Below are 17,181 nucleotides of genomic sequence, written 5' to 3'. Positions count from 1 at the left end.
AATGGAGCGTGATACTCGCCCTCCATCTGCCTTAAACAAAAGCCTCCTCCGTGTGCCCCGTTTTTAATAGCCTGGATCATTGTTTGCAGCGCGCGCGGGCCCTTTTAAATGTGCGTGCAATCTGTTGCGTCCTCCTTGTGTATGCAGACAAGATGTCCTGCCGCCTGCCTGCAGCGCGGGCTGCAGGTTAATTAATGGGTCTGGGAGGCCTCTGCTGTCCTGACCCGCCATGTGTGAAGCCTTGGACAGTGGAGCCGGGGCTCTGATTAGCCTGAACAGCTGCTCGTCAGTGCATGGCCACCAGACCCCAGACATGCACGGAATAAGAAGTGGCTGCTTCTCCCTCAGAATCCTCTTGAAAGGAAATTGGCTTTTTGGATTATCCTGCGTCTGAAAACAACGTGCTTTTGTTGCTCCTACAAAATAATTTCTAGACATTTGCCTAAAACTATGCTCGGTTCAGGCAGAAGGGCTGATGCATATATCACTATGACACACAGTCTCCCACGCTCTCGGGACTGGTTGGGAATGATTACACTGCAAATGGAGACGGAAAAGCATTTTTCTAAAAGAAGCTGCGTTTGTCAACCGCACCAGTGCAGTTTCTTTATTTCACTAACACCCCAGGCTGTATTTTTGTGCCCCTCTGCATTGTGTACATCGGAAAGGCTGCCGTTGGAGGGCTGCTGTGATTTTAAAGTTAGTGGATGTGGCTTGCCGGTCAACAGGTGTGGGGGTATGTTTTGTGTGTCCTCCCCCTGCAGGCTTTACACAGATGTCTCCACACAGGGTTTGTATGCGTGTTCCCCTGTCTTCACTTTCACACGTCCACTGTCTCTGTTGCTGCTCGCAACTAGCCAGAGTTTTGCTTGCTCTTGGCAAGCTATGGATTCTTGGGGGGAAAAACCAAGACTTTCCATTATAGCTAAAGTGTGACCGCCCTATGGAAGAAAATCTGGAAACCGCTTAATTGCATTTTTATGAAACTGCAGTATTTTATTTAGCATTTAATACGTTTACAAATAAATCCTAAACAGTCATCGAGGGGTAAAGTGTGTCCCTAAACTCGCGTGTCTGCTGATGGCTACTATGGCATATTAAATAACTTGATATGACGTATCATGCAGCACTCATGCGTTTCTAAGCGCTGTATATAAAGAATACATGTCACTATTACTCACTTTAATGGCATTAATTGACCAGCCTCAGAAGGATGGAGGCCGAGTCTATCGTGCTGGGTTTCACACTTGTGCCCTGCAGATTCCTGCACGCCTCAGCTGAGGGAGTTTAGCTCACTGAGCTGATCTCTGCTCATCGCCTGTGGTATCCACAGGCTCGGGCACAGCTCTGCACTCGTACCCGGAAACTCTCAGAGTAGCTGTGTGATGCACGCCCAATTAGGGCGCAGAAAACACCCCAGGGATGTATTCTACAGCAGGAAACAACGTTTCTTGCTTATTGTAGGCTGATTACATAGCTGCATGCTGATGCAACGCCAAGCGTTCGGTCATGGGCTATATTTAACAAATGAGTGCTTTCTGGGAGTTGTAGTCTTGGCGGTGCCTTCAGTTGGACAAAGGCACACAAGAACTCTGTAAGAGGAGAGCTGAGCCGAGGAAAGCACCCCCTGCTGTCTGATATGGGAGATTTGGGAATTCTCTCTACCTACAGCCGTAAATGTTACTCGGGCTGAGTTTGCATCCCCTGGCTTTTGCAGGAGTCGGCTGGAGCGCCGGAGGAAGTCCAGGTGAGTGCTTGCTGTCCTGTCTTCCCCCGTCCCCCTCCCGCTGTCCGTCTGTGCCCGTTCCCGCCCCCCCTCCCGCTGTCCGTGTGTGCCCGTTCCCGCCCCCCCCTCCCGCTGTCCGTGTGTGCCCGTTCCCGCCCCCCCTCCCGCTGTCCGTGTTTGCCCGTTCCCGCACCCCCCCTCCTGTTGTTCTTGTTTGTCCTCTTTTTCTAAAAGAAGCTGCGTTTGTCAACAATACCAGTGCAGTTTCTTTATTTCACTAACACCCCAGGCTGTATTTTTGTGCCCCTCTGCATTGTGTACATCGGAAAGGCTGCCGTTGGAGGGCTGCTGTGATTTTAAAGTTAGTGGCTGTGGCTTACCAGTCAACAGGTGTGGGGGTATGTTTTGTGTGTCCTCCCCCTGCAGGCTTTACACAGATGTCTCCACACAGGGTTTGTATGCGTGTTCCCCTGTCTTCACTTTCACACGTCCACTGTCTCTGTTGCTGCTCGCAACTAGCCAGAGTTTTGCTTGCTCCTGGCAAGCTATGGATTCTTGGGGGGAAAAACCAAGACTTTCCATTATAGCTAAAGTGTGACCGCCCTATGGAAGAAAATCTGGAAACCGCTTAATTGCATTTTTATGAAACTGCAGTATTTTATTTAGCATTTAATACGTTTACAAATAAATCCTAAACAGTCATCGAGGGGTAAAGTGTGTCCCTAAACTCGCGTGTCTGCTGATGGCTACTATGGCATATTAAATAACTTGATATGACGTATCATGCAGCACTCATGCGTTTCTAAGCGCTGTATATAAAGAATACATGTCACTATTACTCACTTTAATGGCATTAATTGACCAGCCTCAGAAGGATGGAGGCCGAGTCTATCGTGCTGGGTTTCACACTTGTGCCCTGCAGATTCCTGCACGCCTCAGCTGAGGGAGTTTAGCTCACTGAGCTGATCTCTGCTCATCGCCTGTGGTATCCACAGGCTCGGGCACAGCTCTGCACTCGTACCCGGAAACTCTCAGAGTAGCTGTGTGATGCATGCCTAATTAGGGCGCAGAAAACACTCCAGGGATGTATTCTACAGCAGGAAACAACGTTTCTAGCTTATAGTAGGCTGATTACATAGCTGCATGCTGATGCAACGCCAAGCTTTCGGTCATGGGCTATATTTAACAAATGAGTGCATTCTGGGAGTTGTAGTCTTGGCGGTGCCTTCACGATTATTTAATTTTATGCTCTGCCTAGTCAGTTAATTTATTTCGGTGCGGGTCCGCTGCTCCCCGTTCCTGTTTCCACGGCCCATGTCTGCTGCGGGGGTGGAGGGTTGGCCCGGAGTCGGGCGGCGCATCTGGCGGGACCGCATTGTGCTCCAATCTTAGGTTGACTTTTATTTAGTGGTGCAGCATTTTGTCGCCCGTGTCATTATCGTCCCATCTCCTAGCTAACGGGGTTTTGTTGTGCCTTTACCTTTGGGCGCTATGCCGCCCCCCGTGCTAGCACCAACGTGCGGTAGGTTGGTTTGAGGGGAGTCTTTGGGACTGAAGGTGGCCATTGGGGGAGAGTACATGCACGTGGGATGGTAACGGAGGCCCCCTCCTCTCTTTCCCTGAAGGCTTTAGGGCGTTATCGTGCTGTCCCCTTTAGCGGCCTCAGTGTCCATTGCGGCCTAGAAGTTGGGTCATTGCTATTGTCTTTTGGTGCCATCTGTTCAGGAGCACGCCGTCATCGGGACCACGTAGAGGCCATTTTAGGTCCGTGCAGTCTTAGGTCACTGACTAAGCACACATGGGCGCCATGCCGCGGCCAGTTTAGCGAACATGGCTGCTTGGTCACTGCTCACGGGACAAGGGCGGCAGGCAGCGGCCATCTTAGCGACACGAGCTGTCCCCTAGCACTGGAACATGGGCCTGCCATTTTGACTCCCCTGTGAGGATGTAGAGGGTGTATATAGCTCTTGGCCTTAGCGCTGGGGTACAGGGTCCGAGCATACCTTTGGCTTCAAAGTTCCGTATTTTCCGATGGTCTCCGGGGGATTGCCTAGGCTTTTCGGATGTTTGCTCCAGTATGGAGGATTTCCTTATGCTCGCGCCACCTCCCGCGTTTCTTGGACTACTCAGTTTATCCGTCTTTTGGGTAGCGGGTGTTCCTTATTAGCACAATTCACGATGGTTTTTTTTTGTTGCTGGACCCTTGTGTCATGTACTTTGTTCTTGACAATTTGTGCCGCAATTTGCATTTATGTCTCGGGATGTCTATTGCCCCCCCCGCGGTCCATTCAGCGTAGTTTGCCCTCGCGCCTTCACACGCCCCTTGTATTTGCACTCTGACCACGGGCCACTACGAGCTGTCGGGCGGCATGTGTTTACGTTTAAGTCTTTGAGTGTGTCGGTGCTGTTGTCTCTGTTGCCCCCGTCTTATGTCCTTTCTATGTTTGTTTTACGTTGTCTCTGTGCTAAGTCTTTGCGTGTCTCCGTGGTGTTGTCTCTGTTGCCCCCGTCTCATGTCCTCTCCATGTTTGTTTTACGTGTTTCCGTGTCTTGTTGCTGTTGTCTCTGTTTTTCTTCAATGGAATGCTTTCGTCGGCATGTTTAGTGTTTAAGGTAAGCCTTTTGTTTCTTGGCATTTATCTAATTTGTTTTTGTTTATTTTTTTAGGTCTAACATGTCTTAGTGTGTGTGTGTATGTGTGTGGCTGGCTCTGGGTGTGTGTCTGTGGCTGGCTCTGGGTGTGTGTGGCTGGCTCTGGGTGTGGGTGTGTGTGTGGCTCTGAGTGTGTGTGTGTATGTGTGGCCGCATTGTGTGTGTGTGTGGCTCTAGGTGTGTGTGTGTGGTAGTAATTGCTGTCTGCTGAGCTCGTCGATAGGGTACAATAAGTCTCACATTTGCGAGAGATTTAGCTAATGGCAATGTAAATAACAATGCCATTTATTTATCTATTTTCAAAACCAACACATAAATACAAATGTTGTCAATAGCTCAAACTTTTCCAAAGGCGAAACCATTGCATTGTAAATGCTTGTTATTAATCGCCTTTAAATATTCGGGGCCTTGCCACATAAAGAAGTGCCTTGCAGCACACACAGTGTTGGACTGACTGGTGCCTTGAGTGTCTGGAGAGCTCAAGCAGCGCTAGTTTACCAATTTGGGAAGTAGTGAATAGCTATTTGTCACGTTAACTTTTAAGGCACGCGCTGCTTTTGGCCCAAAATAAAGCAGTTTGTTTATCTACAGTAAACAACTAAACAGAACATTAACGCACACAAACATACCATAATGAAAACATAACATGGCAAATCATGAAGCAGTCAAAACACAAAACCGCAGTGCAATAAAACAAGATCACACTGCAATAATCCAGGCAACAGACAGCAGGAAAAAACAAAACATCACCAGCACACCAACATGCCAAACGGCAAAAGTGCACAAACGTTCTAGTGAAACACCTACGGAATACTGTTTTTATAATAGTTGTTCAAAGGTATTTAGAGCAAGTCTTACCTTAACAGCGACAGTCAAATGATTTTTTTGTGATCCGGCTCTTGTTCTGGCCTCTGAAGGTGAAGGGCGTGTGCTCAAGGTCATAGCTCGCCTGTCACAACCTGCTCTATCCACAGTTCACCCGTGACGGATAAATCATTAACCGGCCTGTTTTAAGTAACCCCACTTTGCAATTGTTTGCATTTAGAAACACACTTCAGCAACCATGTCCTCCTCTGTCTACTTATAAAATTATGCACAAAGTTTCATATTCCTTCAACAGTCATCTCACAGAGGTGGCATTTAATCAATTGTGTGTGCATTTTTAAATCTAGAGAATTCAAAATAATCCTTTACTTTGTGTGGTGAAATGTGAAGCCGTGGTAAATTCGTATTTTATTGTAAAAATGAGCGGACCTTAACAATTTCCGTTCATTAGGAAAGAGATTATAAACAAGCATTTACGATGCAATGGTTTCGCCTTTGGAAAAGTTAGAGCTATTGGCATTGTAAATGACAAAATTTGTATTTATGTGTTGGTTTTGAAAACAGATAAATAAATGGCATGGTCATTTACATTGCCATTAGCTTAATCTCTCGCAAATGTGAGACCTATTGTACCCTACGGACGAGCTCAGCAGACAGCAATTACTACCACACACACACACACACCCAGAGCCACACACACACACCCAGAGCCACACACACACACACCCAGAGCCAGCCACACACACACACCCACCCAGAGCCACACACACACATCCAGAGCCACACACACACACACACACACACACACATACACCCAGAGCCACAACACACCCAGAGCCACACACACACACACCCAGAGCCACACACACACGAGAGTTTTATTGTGCAGGATGGGGTCCACCTAGGTTCCACTTATCAAAAGTAGGTACCATAATGTTGCAGGAAATATGCTGGCATGGTTGACCCTTGGGTGAAATAGGGTATGACCTTCTTGGGGGGAGGGGGGCAGATAGGAGGGGGAACTATGCAGGCCTGTGGTGGTGAGGCCATTATTGGTGGTGCATTTACGGTCCTTAGAAGGCATCCTTTTTAGTTGAGACAGATGGGGGTCAGCATTCTCTCCGGCCCTCCAGGGGGTTCTTCTGGCAAGTCGGCTAGAGGGTGCGGTGTGTGGGAGTGGACGCTGCCAACAGGCCTTTACGGCCAATCGGGGCATGTCGGTGCCAAGATTGCAGCAAAGGCCCTTGGGAGGGATATTTGAGGGTGTAGGGGGTGCCCAAGGTAGGTAACCTTGTGGGCCGACAGGCCCCCTGCGCAAGATCACTACGGGGGGACCTCACAGGTGGACCAGTCATGATCTCACTCATAGGCTCAACGAAGGATACGCAGGGACAATGACTAGTTATGGTAGGAATGGCAATGTATTAGAGTCTATGTTAACCGCATGCGCGCTAGCAGTTTTCCCGCTGCGCGCTGCGATTTTGAAAATCGCGCGTTACGTGACAAAGCCAGCTCGTCATGCGCGTAGCGTAGGTAACGCCCATGACGAGCTGGTTTTGTCATGCGCGTCGAAGGGGTTAAGGTTAGCCCCCCAAAATTGAAAAAAAGACTGTATAGGGTGCTATAGGTGTTTCTGCGTATTAATGTGCAAAAATTATATTTAGAAAAGTAATGTTTGATGTGTTGTATGTAATAAATACGGTTGGGGTTTACAACGCCCAAACGAAAACATTTCTAAGGATATTTTTGTGTTTAAAATGTGCCAAATCGTGGGGATGTGGGTGGTGTGTTCCCAGGTCAAGGTCTAGGGGCTGGGATTCAGCAATACCAGACCATAAAGGTTGGCACTGACACACATCCTATTCAACACATTGGTAGAAAGAGATCACATAAAAGAAACTAAGGGAACTCCGACCACAACCTAGACCCCTTTTTCCTATATCAGCACACTCGATGGCAATGTCCTAAAAAACGGAAATGCAGGGCATGGCTATTGCACCAGCAGGGACACTGCCAGTCTCCCTGCCAGTATTACATTTTCAGTACAGTTAATTTGAGAAACATGTCTGAATTCCAGACATCAAGGTAAGGAGGAGGAGCCCTTTGCACCAAACCGATCATGTGGAGCAATGAGGTCTCTTCCAGGATACAACTACACAAGTCAACTCTACAGGTAGAGAAGCGAGTCCACCTAAACCTACTTCCAGACTGTTGTGGCTTTCATTTCATTGCCCAACCCATAGATGGCAGTCAGAAAGTTCATAAGGCAGCTGAAATCAGGATCCCAAAGATAACACCATTAGCAATCAAACACTGAGTTTCTATCGAAGCTAAACACGCCACAAGCATTTAAGAGAGGCTGGCACTAGAAATGTTCCATCATATTTAAGGAGGATGAGGAGGAAGGGTAGCCCCTTGACTTCCGGGGACCCAAAGTAGATTGCCAATGGACCTAATGTAGGCCAGGAGCTTGAGCAGGGGGTGTATACAGCTTGACTTGTCCTCATGCAACAGCTAGAGGCTAAACGTGGCAGGCTCCCAGCCAAAACATAATGTGTGCCTTTAAAGCCACAAACTTCTATTTCACCCAAATGAGTATTATATAAACCTTCAAATAATTCATTCATATCAGCCCTAATGTCACAGTTTCTATCAACAATACACTTGCACATCACAACAACGCAAACCATAATTTTAATTGACCGGTGTCTTGGAAGGTTGCAGTAGCACAGCCGCCTCAGGGGGGGTGGGGGAGGAGGGAAATATTTTGAGGAGGGGGGGGAGGGGGCACCAGACAATGGAGCCGCAAATTATGGGACAAGGCTAACCAAAAATAAAAAGCAAATTATGCAGCACACTGCAGCATTTTATGGCAGTATTTTTTTCACTTTGTATCATTTCAACACTCGAACGATAATCCTCGCATGCATACATTTACACAAACGCCACATCTTGGCGCATTCTCAGATGAAAAAGGCCCGGATTCGGGTCAATCTTTCACTAATCCATCCCAACTTTAAGACAGGGAGCAGCAGCGTCGAGGAGCAACATACCCCCAAGTTCTTGAAGGCGAGAACGAGAATATACACGAGACGATTCGCTGCGGTACTGAGATGTAAACAATGCTTGATGACAAATTGAAGAAAAAGATGCATTTTTCACCGACGCCCAAGGATGAGCTGCAGTACAAGACACCAGCCTCGCTTCATTTAGAGAAGCATGTTCTGCTCTCAGCCTAACATGGGAATTCACTGTGTGCACGTCGGGTGCCGTCATGGCCCCCGCCCAGGGGTGGCAGGGGTAAACATCAGTCTCTTCTTGAAGAGGAAATGAGCGGCTATGAGGCAATCATCGGCAGCACGTCCAAGAAATGGCCATGGAGTTGTCTCGAGCGTGCCGGAAGATTGTTTTCCTGTAGCTTTCATTCAGGCGCGTAGGACGAGGTCGATGGAAGTAGATTCACATCGAGAGCGAATACCCTCAAATGAGCAGCTGCACGGGGGCGGACTGGGGAAACTCGGAGGCAGTAATATACAAGCATTTACAAGTGGGGCCGGAGACACGGACAGCGGGAGGGGGGGCGGGAACGGGCACACGGACAGCGGGAGGGGAGCACTCACCAGGACTTCTTCCAGCGGCGGTCGGCCTGGAGGAATGACCCAAAAAAACCTAAAAAATAAATAAATAAACCACCGCCGCATGACGTTTTAAAAGGGGCGGAGAGGGATAGAAATCGCCGGAACGCCCACGAATCGCCTCGGTGAATAACGGACAGATCTCTCTTCCAATGGCTAGCCTCCATTTATGGAGCTAGCCAATGGAAGAGAGAGGCGGAACTAAGGCACATACTGTTCTAACATAAGATTTCGCCTGCGCAGTGGACGCCAGGCGAAACCTAAAAAGTAGCCTTTTTAAAAGTGTGTGGGCAGAGACAGACACCACGATAAAAGCTGCATACTGTCCACTTGCTCTCTTCTGCACCCAGAACTTGTTAGCTTTGCGCCAAGGGGCCACCTGGCTTTTGAAGGCTACACTATAATGCCTGAATAGTTTCCACTCTGCTTAAGGGGCAAATAGTACTAAAGACACAGGGTCGAAATATTCACACAGCAGAGAGGCTCTAACACACACTTTGTTTGCTTTTGATACTTGCACAAGTGCAACCATTGCCTACGTAACGTTTGTTCTTGTATTTAATGTCTACCATTTATTGCAGTATTATACCTCTACTTGTACTTTGTATGCCTTTGTAACCTGCACACATGTCACTTTTTCCTCCTGTAATGCACAGTTTGCTACCTCTTGTATTTTGTTTGCTCACATTTGCCTCATGTAACAACGTTTGCTGTTGTAATTTGTTCACTTGTAATTTTCTCCTCATGTACTGTTCCTATTGTGAAGCGCTCTGACACCTTCGGGTTAAGTCTGCGCTATATAAAAACGCATAAAATAAAAATACATTTAAAAAAACTTGGCGGTGGGTGGTCAAGTCAGCAAAGTCAGAGACAAGCCAAAGCCAATGGTCTGGCTTGGTTCATACCCCAAAAGTAGAAGCCAAATTACCGAAAGATTTAGTATGTAAATTAGGCAACAAAGAATCTAAAAATATGATAGACATTTACATTTTTCTAGGTTAAAAATGCAATCAAGATGTTAATACATTACGGCATATGACTACACTGACATTTAGTTCAAGTAACCGTTTCTAATCAAAACTTCATTAGGGATGTAAAGGTGTAGTACACCTGTGGTGCTGGGTCTGGCTCTACTTTGGATTGCCAATCTCCACGGGACACAAAGCCAGAGCCTGACATTTGGGCCAAGCCCCCTTCCTGCTGTGCTGGGGTTGCTCACTTCACCATGCAGCAGCAGTTACATTTCCAATGAGACAGAACTGGAACTGCGCAAAGACGTGATGGCCTCAGTCGAGGTGGCAAAATATAGTATTGTTCACCAACACAGGCATAGCACACAATCTGCCATTAGTATGGCATCGCAGCACTTTTGGAGGTTTGGGGTATGAGTTTCCAGCATGTGCACATAAATGCTCCTGGCTCTTTGTCTCCTAGGTGACTGTTAAGCAGCACTACTTTATAGGCCTCAGCACCAAGCATGTTGGGAATCATAGGCCGCACAATACTGACAGAAGTAGAACTACAAGCCCCAGCACGTTTAGTAGTGTTGGTTAAGTAATGAAGCCCGTTGGCAATGCAGCAGTGTACATGACTGAACTGGATAGACTAGGGCACTTGGCAGGTACATTTCCTGAGATCCTGGAAGAGGTCTACAAATACAAAGTCAATTTGCACATAAGGTACATTTCCACAGCAGATGGGAGCTTACACCCGAAGGGCAGGGTATAAATACCTAGTCTCAACAGTATCCTGGTCTTGAAGCATTTCAAAGATAGATAGATAGATAGATAGATAGGTAGATAGATAGGTAGGTTACGCTTTCATCAACCTAGAGATAAAGAAAATCCAAAATATTTGTGATTCTTAATTGGCACTTGCATGCTTTATACAAGGTTTAGAGCATGTGCATTAACAATCATGCTAATTTATTGCACACAATCAAATTAAAGAAGATAATAACGAATATAGTGTACACGGTTCAGGTGCCTCTGTAGAGTATATATTACATATTTGAAATAGATATTTGAATAATAGCTCGGTGGCATGAGCACCTGCTGTAGAGATGTGTGTGCCATGGTATGGCTTAGTACATATTGTACCACATTACAGGTAAATGTTCTAGGACGCACACACCTGGTACATCTTCAAAGGAGGTAATATTTGAAGTATACGTCCAATCGTGGAGAAGACTAGAATACACAGCAGATATTTGCTAAAAGTAGGAGGATGCAGAACACACCAGCTATCTTTCAGAAAAGGGTTGAGGCGTATACATAAAATACACATTTCCAAATTCCCAAGCATGCAAACTCATCACATACAACAACCATGAATCTACAAACGGTGTACGAATGCCACTTGATACATAGCTGGTAGAGGCATCAGTTGGGGCCAGTGGCCCATCTGTAAATTTCAGGGCCTCCCCTTATGCCCCTCTACCAGCAAGAGCTGCAGCCAGCAAAAACAGACTGTGCTCTAAGCCTGCGAACAGCAATGTGGTTCCTGTTTAAATGTACTCTTGGCATTCCCAGCATGGTGTGCTTCTGTAGTTTTTCATGCAACATATTCATATATAGTGCTTACTGTGAAAAAAACGCTTCTAGGTTCCTTTGTGAGTTTGGATTGTGGGTGGGTGTTTATAATGGGCCGCAATTAAGAAACGTGGTGTTCAAGCTGAAGGCAGAGCGCATCACCCACAGTGCCTGTATGTGATCATAAAGGGGTTCAACATATATGCTCATCAAATTCCTGGTCTCTCTGCATAGGGCACAGCACAGTTTTCAGATGTGCCAATTGCAATTATATGCAAAAGTGTGAGAAAGGAGGAATACAGTGGTCAAAATATTGACAAGACGGAAGTTAAAGAAAATGCAGTTCTGACAGAGGAGTGGGCGCTCTGTGTGTGTGGGTGAGTAGAAAGGAGAGAGTGAAAAGAGGTGCTGAAGAGGAAAGAGATAAAGTGCGACATATGCAGATTGCGTGTTTCAGAAAGATATGTGGAGAAACAGAGCATAAATGCCTCAAAACAAAACTGATGAAGAGACTGCTGTGAAGAGAACATGAGTGATTGAGGCACTCCGAGGACCCTGCCCTTTCCACGAACCACATTAATGATCAATTCACAGTCTCCTTAAAAGTGACACTACTTTATATAACTATTTAAATGAAAGAAAACACATGCCAGCGATGTAGTGGACATTTCTGACTGTAGAAAAAAAAGACAGAGAAACTGTCTGAATGAAAAATGGAAATAAGTTTTATAAAGCGCTCGAATGCCCCTGGGCGTCTTGGCGCTGGTAGCACAACAGAAGGGTGATTATGACACCTAGTTATGGAGCTGCGAGTTAAAAAGACAGGTCTTAAGATTCTTTCTACAAACTGACAGGGAAGAAGTGGTCTTCAAGTTGGATGGGTAAGGCGTTGCACCATACAGGAAGCTTCTACCCCCCCAACACGTTCTTCTAAACTTGGGCACTTACCATGACGGGTGATACTATCTTACATGCCTATGCGAACCATAGTTCTGTAAACTTTGCAGCCTCTGACATATTTAGCCTCGCACTTGTCAGCACACACGAGGATTCACAGTAGCCAGCTCAGAGTTTTGAAGTCTACATTTTTTGCTTCTTTCTGAAGTTTTTTTGCTTCCTCCTCAAGAGAACTTTTTACACCTCAATAAGCTTACTGTACGAGTTTCTGACATGTGTTGCTACAAATTCCATGGTTTTTTGGGGGAAGGGGGGGGCTTTGTCACTTTATCAGCATATCATGCTTTGTTTATTTTTGTGCTTAATAAACATTTTCGGATTACCCCAAAATATAAACAAACATATTCGCATAACGATCGCCAGTTGCAAATTAAAGTTGCCCCTTCTATGGCCTTTCTTCCCCTCCTACAATCACAGGTAGAGACGTCACTGACAGCTGGATGTGGCTCGGTCTCTCCCTGATACCGGTTTGGTAAGTTGCTACATTTAAAAGCCGTCTGAATGAAGAGTGCAACAAAAATAAGGAAGGGGAGCTGCTTGAGTGTGAGGCAGCGCATCCTGTCCGGGAAGCCGAGCAAACAGGTTCCCAGTCACACAGGACGCTGCGGCTGCACGAAACAGCGCGCCCCGTACACTTTCGCTGGAAGGAAAAGCTCAGCTTTAACGCCGGTACTTGCACCCCACATTGAAAAGGAAAGCAGTGTAGACCTTTTTGTATGAGAATAGAGGTGCTGCAGTGAGTAACGGTAGCAGAGGGTCACTGACCTTCCTGCTGTGCTGTTGCGTAGCCAGGGTCCGCCTCTCTCTCTCCGAGGCAGCACATGCCAGAAGTGCGGTGAGGATCCGTGGCAGGAGCCAGCGCCGATCACACCGAGCAGGTGCCAGGCTGAGAGCGCGCCGGGCAAACAGCGTCCAAGATGTGCTAGTAGGGAGCCTAGAGAGCGCGCGCGCTCCACCTCTGCACGCGCAGCCCGAGCAGGACGCTGGCGTGCCTCCAGCCAGCAGAGGTTACAGAGCACGGGCAGGGCGGGCGTGCTTGGTGCAGCACGTGACCCGGACTCACAGCGAGGCCGCCTGGAGAGACAGCACTGCTGATCCTCCGCGTGCTGGCTGTGGACCTTAAAAGTTAGATTAGCATCTAAAATACGTCTCACTTCTATCTCTGCATGCTTTAGCGGAATAAACAACCTTTTTACACCAGTTATTACTAGTTACAGTGTGTAGTTGAAAATGGGGCCGCTTTTTAATCAAAATAGGCACAATGCATACATTATTTTTTAATATTATACATAATAGGTTTTAAAGAAATGGAGACGCGCTATTGAATACAAACCGTGCCTTTTCCCTGTCAATTTAACGTAGACTACGCTTTTGCTTTAAGAGCTCATTAGCACAAGCTTTTGTTTTTTGTCGAAAGTAGCAGCCGGCCAAGTATCACGCATCAGACATGTCTCTAACGCATTTCAGTGTGGTGTTCCGCATCACCGCACTGAAATGCACTGTCACACATTTTAATGCCAGTGTCTCTCTGCTGTACCAGCGCTGATGAACTGGCCACGCAAGGCTGCTTCACGCGTGCGTCAGCCTGTGACACCTGCGCAGGATTTGCTGCTTCCCTCAGACTTGTCGGCCAGGGCGCTGCCACCAGCACAGGCTCAATCAGTATACAGTTATGAGCTACAGTACTGCTCTGCTACAATGTATCAGCCCTGATCATGCTGTGCATTGAAATTCCTGCCCGTGCGGCTGAGTCGCTCACTACAGCCAGGCCTGAGGTCACCCGGCCGAGGCAGTCCTATACCCAATACTGAGACAGTCATGCAGGGCATGCCCTCAGCAATGGTTGCATACTGGCTGTGGCACTGCGCGGGGGGATGTGACCTCCCATCCTGGTGGTCCTGAAAGGAAGTGAGGTCGGATCAGAAGCGGGGACTCGACTGGCTGTGTCCTGTCAGCGGCATGATATTATTACATTCTTATTACATTCAACATACATTTATTTTAACACAAATGAATGTAAAATACAAAAATGTGACCTCAACTTGTTTTGAAGTGAATATTTAACCCCTTGGGTGCTCATGACGAGGTCAGCTCGTCATGAGCTACGGCGCTCCGGTGCTCATGACGAGCTGAGCTCGTCATGACCTCGCCCGTTCCGTGGAACGCTCGCATGCTGGGCTGATTCCCCTGCTGTGCTGAACGTTCCATGGGAACGGGTGTGACCATGACGAGCTCAGCTCGTCATGAGCACCGGAGCCCCGTAGCTCATGACGAGCTGACCTCGTCATGAGCACTGGGGCGCTGTACGCAACCCACCGCCCCCCAGCACAGCGGGGGAAACAGCCCCGCACGGAAGGAGTTAAGGGCTGCCGTTGCCCAGTTTGATTCAAGCGAGACCCTAGCATGCATTGGCCTCATTGGGGTGAGGCCTTTTTCTAGCAGTACAAGGAATTAACTGTAGATCAGTAGAGGGAAGTGAACGTTTTATTACTGCTGATTAACATTACAATGCATGCTTGTCATGAATGCATTTAAGTCACACACATGCATTACCCCCTCATATGTCCTCCTCATCCCATGCCTTACAATGTGAGGCAGTCCCCTGTCTCAAGACAGGCTTATTCAAAACGCTAATGTTTTCTTTATTTCCATTAGAGAAGTGCCCTCCCACCCACCGCCATGCCTGTTTTTTTCCCTGCCCGACACGGTGGTTGGAGCGTTGGTGTTTGCTGATCCATATGCATTCCTGTGGCTGCCATTTCGTGCAGCGGGGCTCTTGTACTGTGAGTTTTATTTTGTGCTTTGTTCTGTTTGATGCAGACCTCACCGATGTTCCGGTCGGTCGCCTCCCTGCTCCTTTAACTGAGCGTGCTCCCTACGCATGTGCGTGGTTGGGGTGGTGAGCATTCCTATGCTTTCTGTTTGCGGGTCGTTCCGGTGCTGAGGTTTCCAGCAGCAACCAGCTCCTGCGGCCATGTTCTTTGTTTTTGTGGATTAGGGAAAGGCAGCAGGGCTGGTCTTTTTGGGGATTCAAGTCTAGTGTGGGTTAAGACTTGTTTGCCTGAAGGCGGTATTTAAAGGGAGTTGCTGGACACTTCCTGGTTTGTTCTGTGGGTTCCTGTGTGGTATTTGTTCTTCGTGCTTTTGCCATGGGGAATGAGGATTCCTCTCTGATGTCTGCAAAGTCTCTGTCCAAGAGGAATTCTGTCCTATGTGACTTTTGATACCCTGTGGGCCTTCACCTTGGCTGCCCGGGCAGTGGTAGCTGGTCGAAGGTCTCTTCGGACAAAGCCTTGGCGTCTTGACGCTGCTCAGAAGGCCTTGACTCATAAAATGCCTTTTGATGGTCCCCGGGTTTTTGGGGACAATTTGAACATGATGGTGTAGCGATCTGAGGAGGAAAAGAAGTTGTTGAAGCCATTTCAGAGTGTGCAAAAGAAGAAGTCCGTTGTCCTTAAGCAAGGGTTTCAGGGTGCTCTGTCTTCTTCTCAGCCTTTCGTGTATGGACCTGTAGTCGGGGGCGGCATTCTATTATAAATCCCGGCCTCAGCAGCAGCCCAGGGTGCTGGGCAAGAGTGACTATTCCAAGGTGGGGACTCGGCTCTGTTTATTCCTGGATCATTGTTCAAGTTTGATTTCCGACCATTGGGTCATGTCAGTGCTCGATCAGGGTTACCAGATTCTATCCCAGGGACCTCCCCCTTTGGACTGTTTTCGGGTTACCCTGTTGCCAGGAGACCTTGTGAAAAGGTCTGCTATGTTGTCAGGTGTGGACCTGTTGCTGGCAAAGGGCACTGTTCTCCTGGTTCCTGAGGCAGAACGGGGCCTGGGGTTCTATTCCACTCTCTTCCTGGTCCCAAAACCAGATGGTTAATTCCGCCTGATTATGAATCTCAAAGCCTTGAACAAATTGGTGCAACTGGATCATTTTCAGATGGTCACCTTGCAGTACATCAATCCAGTCATCCAAATGGGCGATTTTTTTGCCGTCTCCGATCTTAGATGATGCTTATTTTCACATTCCTGTCCATTCAGTAAGCCAGGGGTTCCTGAAGTTTGCAGTATACGGGGTCTATTACCAGTTTCAGGTTGTGCCTTTCTGCCTCTCTACTGCACCCTGGACTTTTACCAAGGTATTGGCTCCTACTGTGGGGGTTTTGCAGCTTCAGGGTTTCTCTGTGTTTCCCTATATTTATGATTGTTTGATCTCTGCTTCCACCTTTCCTATGCCTCTTCTGGCAGTGGAGGTGATGACGGCCATGTTCCAGGGTCTGGGGTTCAAGCTGAATCTGGCGAAAGCTCACCTGGTCCCTATCCAGAGACTTCAATTTATTGGGGGACTTTTCAACACCTTGTTGGGGGCAGTGTTTTACCCTCCTGCTTGGATCTCTACCCTACAGCTTCTTCTAGGGGACCTGCTGAGTCGCCCATCTGCCCCGGCTCGGGTTTGGTTACAGATCCTGGGGTTGATGGCTGCAACCACGGCTGTGGTTCCTTGGACTTGACTGCACCTCAAACCCTTGGTGAATCATCTGTTGTCTCAGTGGGAACTCTCGCCTGCAGGTTACAACACTCTGGTTCCTCTCTCCCCTGTCTGGTTCAGAACTTGGACTGGTGGCTTTGCACTCCCAATCTGAAGAAAGGGGTGCACTTTCAGCTTCCTCCTCCCCTCTTGTTGACAACGGATGCCAGTCTTTGGGGCTGGGGCGTCTTGTTGGGGTCCTTGGAGGCCAAGGGTCAGTGGTTTCAGAAGGACAGCGCCCGTTCCTCGGAAAGGGGGGAGTTGTCAGCCGTTTGGCAGGCGATGCTGTTCTTTCAAACTTCAAGGTGCGAATCTGCTGGTTTGTACAGACAA

General features: G+C 47.8%; 1 protein-coding gene across 3 annotated transcripts in view; it reads right to left on the bottom strand.

The window, feature by feature from the left end:
* PPFIBP2 (PPFIB scaffold protein 2) overlaps window positions 1–13,354 on the bottom strand; it is a 1,415,596-nt gene extending 1,402,242 nt beyond the window's left edge. For 2 of the 3 annotated variants that reach the window (XM_078680889.1, XM_078680890.1), the window contains exon 1: window positions 13,092–13,354. The gene's annotated coding sequence lies outside the window, so the exon portion shown is untranslated. The remainder of the gene's footprint in view (window positions 1–13,091) is intronic. The other variant, XM_078680881.1, reaches the window with a different exon arrangement.
* Between the last annotated feature and the right edge of the window lie 3,827 nt (window positions 13,355–17,181).

The sequence above is a fragment of the Lissotriton helveticus genome, chromosome 3_1 (genome assembly GCF_964261635.1).
Source record: "Lissotriton helveticus chromosome 3_1, aLisHel1.1, whole genome shotgun sequence".
NCBI classification, from domain to species: Eukaryota; Metazoa; Chordata; class Amphibia; order Caudata; family Salamandridae; genus Lissotriton; species Lissotriton helveticus.
Note: the sequence above shows the minus strand (reverse complement) of the source record. Positions and strands in the feature narration are given on the sequence as shown.